A 7,213-nucleotide genomic window follows, 5' to 3' on the forward strand; every position below is an offset into this window, starting at 1 on the left:
CAAAACCCACAAAAACATGGACACTAAACAGCATGATGCTAAACAACTCCTGGGTCAATGATGAAATCAAAACAGAGATTAAAAGATACCTGGAAACAGGAGGGAGGGGGAACAAGGTGGCAGCGGCATAGGTGAACTTGTGAGATTCTCTGAACGTGAGTTCCCAAGAGACATACTTTTCTTCCCCCATCCCCCAGCCCACCACCAGCTGCGCTAGTCCGAGGCCTGGGGACCTTCGGTCAGACGCAGGGCCTGGTATTGCACCCCCTGCTACTGCTGTTCCACCACATGTGTGGGAGTCTTGGGTCTCAGCTAGCTCCCTGGCTACATCGTCTCTCGCCTGGCACCAACACCAAGTTGCCGGTCACTCTGGGCGGCTCTGGGCACCCGCCCCTCAAAGACACTAGTCCCATTCCTGGCAGAAGTACCCTGTGGGGGGCCCAGGGCCACTCTCACAGCTAACCAACTGCCCATTGGAGCTTTGGGACTCTGGAGCTCCAGGCCCACCCTGGCTGAGGCACTCAGTGCATGACCCCAAGCTTGGGGACCCAGACAAGTGGACAGAAAGGGATCTACGAATGAGAATCTGCCTCCGTCTTTCTCCAGGCAGAGATTTCCATTGCTCTGCCCACCTATCAACAAACTCCACCTCAATTCCTAAGGAACCAAGACTACATACTGCTGAACAGACAGACTGTAAGGCAGAGGGAAATAGGTTCCAATGTGTTCATGCAACTGTTTTTGGATGCTAGAATCAGCATATACATTCTGAACCACAGCTTCCCTCTCAATTAAACCTCAAAACTGCAAAAAGTACAGATTGCAGCCTACACTCCAACCTCAAAAGTGAACAAAGCCAGAATACCCTCATAAGGAAGAACAGGATATTGCAGAAGAGAAATAAAAGCAACCCCACCTTCCTCAAAAACAGAATTAACAAAGGGGAGGGAAAGGGGGAGAGAGAGAAAAATCTACACAAATGAAGAAAAATCAAAAGAAGAGTATGGGTCTCTCCTAGACCCCTGGGAGGGCAGACACTGAGCAAACAGACTTCGAAATGAAAACAATGAAGAGCCCCCAGAATGAAGGGTCTCAAACTACAAACCTAGATATCAAGACATTAATGGAGAGATTAAAAAGAATTGAGGAGACACAAAAAGAAACTAAGAAGGGGCTGATATCTGAGATAACAGTAATAAAGAATACTGTGAATGAAATAAATAACAAACTGATAAGCATGGAAAACAGAATTACCCAAGCAGAAGAAAGAAACTCAGCTTGAGGATCAAAACATAAAACTAACACAAACTATTAAAAACACAGAAAACAAGCTCAAAATCACAGAACAAAACATTCAAGAGATGAGTGATTACGTCAAGAGACCAAACCTAAGAGTAATTGGCATTCCTGAGGAAGAAAGAGAGCCAGAGACGACACTGGAACAAACTTTCCATGAAATCATTCAAGAAAACTTCAAATATCTAATCGGTGATACAAAATTTCAAACACAAGGGATTCAGAGAACCACTGCAAGACAACAAATGAGAAGACCAACTCCTAGACACATAATAATTTGCCTAAACAAAGTAGGCATAAAAGAAAAAAATCCTAAAGGCAGCAGATCACCTACCATGGAAGACGAATCAGAATAGCAACAGATTTATCTAGAGAAACCCTGCAAGCCAAAAGAGCTTGGAGCCCTATCTTCAAAGTCCTAAAAGAAAAAAAAATTTCAACCAAGAATAACCTATCCAGCCAAGCTAAGCTTCATCAGTGAGGGAGAATTAAAATCTTTTCCTGATATCCAATCCCTAAGAACTTATGCTGCCACCAAAGCACCTCTACATGAATCACTTAAGAAAGTACTAAACACAGAAGAAAAGGAAAAAAGAACATCGTTTTTCACAAAAGTACAGGGAAAAGAATAAAATATACATGAATCAATCCCAAAACTAAAAGAAAGACAAAAAACAAAAAAACAAGTGGAAGAACAACTCTATAAGAACTCTATGATAGGGACGAACTCTCACATTTCAATAATTATCCTGAATGTGAATGAACTAAACGCACAACTGAAAAGACATAGAATGGCAAAATGGATAAAATATCACCAGGCAACAATATACTGCCTTTAAGAGATCCTTCTCACTAGAAAGGACATACACATACTCAAAATAAGATGGGAAACAAATTTTCAGGAGAGTGGAACACAAAAGAAAGGAGGAGTTGTGATCCTAATTTCAGACAAAATGCCATTTAAGCTATCAAAACTTAAAAAAGATACAGAGGGCCACTACATAACAATAAAAGGTTCACTCCATCAACAAGAAATATCTATCCTAAACATATATGCACCCAACATAGGTGTGCCTACTTTCATAAAGCAACGTCTAGGAAAACTAAATAAAGATATTGCCTCTAACACCATCATAACTTGGGACATTAATACCCCACTCACAACCCTAGACAGATCATCAGGACAAAAAATTAGCAAGGAGATCCAGAACCTCAATGTGACTCTGAACCAAATGGACTTAACAGATACCTACAGAACACTCAATCCAAAGGCCACAGAAAACACATTCTACTCATGTGTATTCTAAGATCGACCACATAATTGGCAATAAATCAAGCATAAGCAAATTTAAAAGGACCGAAATTCTACCATGTACCTTCTCAGACCACGGTGGAATAAAAATAAACATTGACACCAACAAGGTCCCACCAAACTCACAAAGACATGGACATAAACATCATGATGTTAAACAACTCCTGGGTCAATGATGAAATCAAAACAGAGATCAAAAGATACCTGGAAACAAATGAAAATGAAGAAACATCTTACCAAAATCTCTGAGACGCCTTAAAAGCTGTAGTAAGAGGGGAATTTATATCCCTACAAACACACATGAAGAAAATGGAAAGAACACAAATTAACAGCCTAACAAGCCACCTAAGGAAACTGGAAAAGCAAAACCACAAAAGCCCTAGATTCAGCAGAAGAATCCAGATCACCAAAATAAAAGCCCAAATCCAGGACATAGAAGACAAAAAGATAATAAAAAATCAATGAAGCAAAAAGCTGGTTCTTCGAAAAGATAACGAAGATCGATGGTCCCCTATCTAGACTGACCAAGAAAAAATGAGAAAAAAACCAAATAAGCACAATCAGAAACACAAAAGATGAAGTCACATCTGACCCTGAAGAGATACAAAAGATCATTAGAGACTACTACGTACACTTGTATAGAAACAAACTTGAAAACCTTAAGGAAATTGAGGACTTTCTGACATCACACAACCTACCTATGTTGGAACAAGAAGAAATTGAGACCTTAAATAGACCAATAACAATCAAGGAAATCGTCTATGTAATAAAAAAAAAAACTACCTCCAAAAAAAAACCCTGGATCAGATGGCTTTCCAGCAGAATTCTACAAGATATGGAAGGAGGAGCTGATACCAATCCTACTGAAGGTATTCCAGGCAATTGAGAAAGATGGAACTCTCCCCAAATCATTTTACGAAGCCAACATCACATTGATACCCAAGCCAGGTAAAAACCCAACAAAGAAAGAGAACTACATGACAATATCTTTGATGAACATAGATACTAAAATTCACAACAAGATCCTAGCGAACCGGATTCAACAACACATCTCAAAAATCATCCATCATGACCAAATAGGCTTCATCCCTGGGATGCAAGGCTGGTTCAACATTTGTAAAACCATAAATGTAATTAAATACATCAACAGATGTCAAAACAAAAACCACATGATTATATCATTAGATACAGAAAAGGCTTTTGATAAAATCCAGCACCCCTTCTTGATAAAAACCTTCGAATATCTAGGCATACGGGGAACATACCTCAAAATAGTAAAAGCCATCTACGAAAAACCCACAGCCAGCATACTCCTAAAAGGACAAAAATTGGAATCACTTCTCCTGAAAACTGGAACAAGACAAAGATGCCCACTCTCATCCCTCCTGTTCAATATAATATTGGAAGACCTGGCTAGAGCAATCAGAGAAGAGAAGGCAATCAGGGGTATCCAAACAGGAAAAGAGGAAGTCAAGTTATCTCTCTTTGCAGATGACATGATTTTGTGCCTTGAAAACCCAAGAGAATCTGTCAAAAACCTTCTTACACTGATAAAGGACTTTGGCAAAGTCTCAGGATATGAAATAAATGTGCAAAAGACAATCGCATTTCTTTACACCAATAATAAGCAAACAGAAACCCAAACAAAAACCACAATTCCATTAACAATACCCACAAAAAAAAAATGAAATACCTTCACATCTTCCTAACCAGAAATGTGAAAGACCTTTACAATGAAAACTACAAAACACTGGCCAAAGAAATCAAAGATGACACAAACAAGTGGAAAAATATCCCATGCTTATGGATTGGAAGAATCAACATTGTGAAGATGTCCATCCTACCCAAGGCAATCTACAGATTTAATGCAATACCCATCAAATTACCAGCAACATTCTTCTCAGATCTAGAAAAAACAACACAGGAATTCATATGGAAACACAAACGACCAAGAATAGCCAGAACAATACTCAGCAAAAAAAACAAAGCAGGTGGTATCACATTACCAGACTTCAAACTTTACTATAAAGCTACAATCATCAAAACAGCTTGGTATTTGTATAGGAACAGGCATATCGACCAATGGAATAGAATTGAGATTCCAGAAGCAAAACCTCAATTTCTTACCAACTCATCTTCGACAAAGCCTCCACCACCTACCATCACAGAAAGGAGAACCTATTCAGTAAATGGTGCTGGGAAAACTGGCTGACCGCATGCAAAAGATTGAAACATGACCCCTATTTATCCCCATGCACAAAAATTAACTCTAAATGGATCAGAGACCTAAATGTAAAACCACAAACCATAAGAACCTTAGAAAATGAAGGACATACCCTCATGGAAATTGGAACCGGCATCCAATTCCTGAACAAAACCCGAAACCCACAGGCCATAAGAGAGAAGATAGACAAGTGGAACCTTATTAAACTGATAAGCTTCTGCAAAGCCAAAGAAGCCATCAAGAGAGCAGGGAGACAGCATACAGACTGGGAAAAAGTATTTGCCAACTCCAGGCCTGACAAAGGCTTAACATCTTGGATCTACAAGGAACTTAAACATGCTGAAAAGAAAAAAACCCACAACCCCATTATAAAATGGGCAAAAGATATGAACAGACACTTCTCAAAGGAGGACATCTGAGCAGCCAACAGACACATGAAGAAATGTTCAACCTCACTAATCATCAAGGAGATGCAAATCACAACCATACTGAGATACCACCTAACTCCAGTCAGAATGACCATTATCAATAACTCAAGAAATAACAGTTGCTGGAGAGGGTGTGGCGGAAAGGAAACACTTCTACACTGTTAGTGGGAGTGCAAACTAGTGCAACCTCTGTGGATAACAGTATGGTGATTCCTAAAAGCTCTAAATACTGCCTCCCACATGACCCCACAATCCCCTACTGGGAATATACCCTGAAGAACTCAAATCACTCTATGAAAAAAATACCTGCACACGTATGTTTATCGCAGCATTGTTCACAATAGCAAGAACCTGGAAGCAACAATGCTGTCCATCAAAAGAGGATTGGATTAAAAAAATGTGGCACATATACACCATGGAATACGATGCAGCCATAAAAAAGAGCAAAATCATGAATTTCACAGCAACCTGGATGGAACTAGAGTCTATAATACTGAGTGACCTCTCACAGAAACAAAGATCTGAGTATCACATGTTCTCACTCATATAGTGGACCTTGAACATCCAACATAATACTATAAGAAAATGACTGACAGTGGTGGGAAACTATGGGAGGGGGGAAGGGAGATGGGATTAACGGTAGTAAATATCTGTCTGGGGACTGGGGATGGGGAGACACCTCTTATCAACAAGGGTGCCTGAATGAAGCATATTTGTATACCTAACCCTTAACTGTACCCCACAATATCATAATACAAAATATTGATTATAAAAAATTAAAATAAGTTTTAAAAAATTTTTAAAAAGAACTAAGAACTAAAAGCATCTTCTCCTTCACATCAATTTCTCCTGGTTCCCCATTTGGTCTTTCACTTTTCCTCATCCACTTCTGCTCCCTTACCACCATCCCCAGATTCTCTCTGTCCTGGCAGGAGAGGACAGATCTTTAGTCTGAATAAATATATTTTTTTAATGTATAGTTGTCTCTAGCCACATTATTTTTTTATTTGTATAAATGTAAGGGGTGCAAGTGCAGTTTGTTACAGGAACATATTGCATAGTGGTGTGGTCTGGATTTTCAGTCTAACCACCACTAAAACAGTTTGAAGATTTCCCGAAGGACTAAAAACAGAACCACCATTCCACCCAGCAGTCTCACTATCGTGTCAACAATCAAAGGAAAAGAAATCATTATATTATAAAAAGATACCTGTACTCGTATATTTATCACATCGCTTCCTAAAGGGGACAGTGGGTCTTGTGTGACCACCTGTCACATTCCCATCCAACAAGGCCCTCTACACTGTATGGGGCTTAGACCTCTAAACTGAGAAATGGTTTAGCCATTGTCTTTCCTGGAGTCACAGACGGTCTGTGTATAGCACAATATATGCTCTCTGGGCATCAGTTCCTTTAAGACAAGGAAGTCAAAAGCAATGTAGGGTCTAGTCCATGAGAATATTTTTGGGGGGTAGGTAGCTGAACAAGAATTATGTGGTATGTGGTCCTTAAATTCATAGCCCGCAAATGTTGTAACTTAAATTCATAGCCCGCAAATGTTGTAAATATGTACAAACAAATATGCTAAGGAAGTTTTGTCCACACCTCTCAGAGACACATTAAGAAAATAATTGCGCAAGACACTTTAAACATGTATATCCCAAATAATTTCCTTTAGAAATGTAGCTCCAACAAATTGTCTATAATTTTAACACATAAATCAATTTTGTTCCATCCATATAACAAAAATTTAGTAATATACCTCTAGATATGATTAGCTGCTCGCATTTATTTATTTTTTTTATTTATTTTTTTTTTTTTCTTTTTTTTTTTTTTGAGTTGGATTCTCACTCTGTCGCTCAGACTGGAGTGCAGTGGCCACTCCCGGCCACCACAGCCTCGACCTGCTGGGCTCCAGCAATCCTTCCACCTCAGTCTTCCAAGTAGCCTGCT

The sequence above is a fragment of the Carlito syrichta genome, unplaced genomic scaffold (genome assembly GCF_000164805.1).
Source record: "Carlito syrichta isolate Samal-C Ts95f unplaced genomic scaffold, Tarsius_syrichta-2.0.1 Scaffold314840, whole genome shotgun sequence".
Lineage (NCBI taxonomy): Eukaryota > Metazoa > Chordata > Mammalia > Primates > Tarsiidae > Carlito > Carlito syrichta.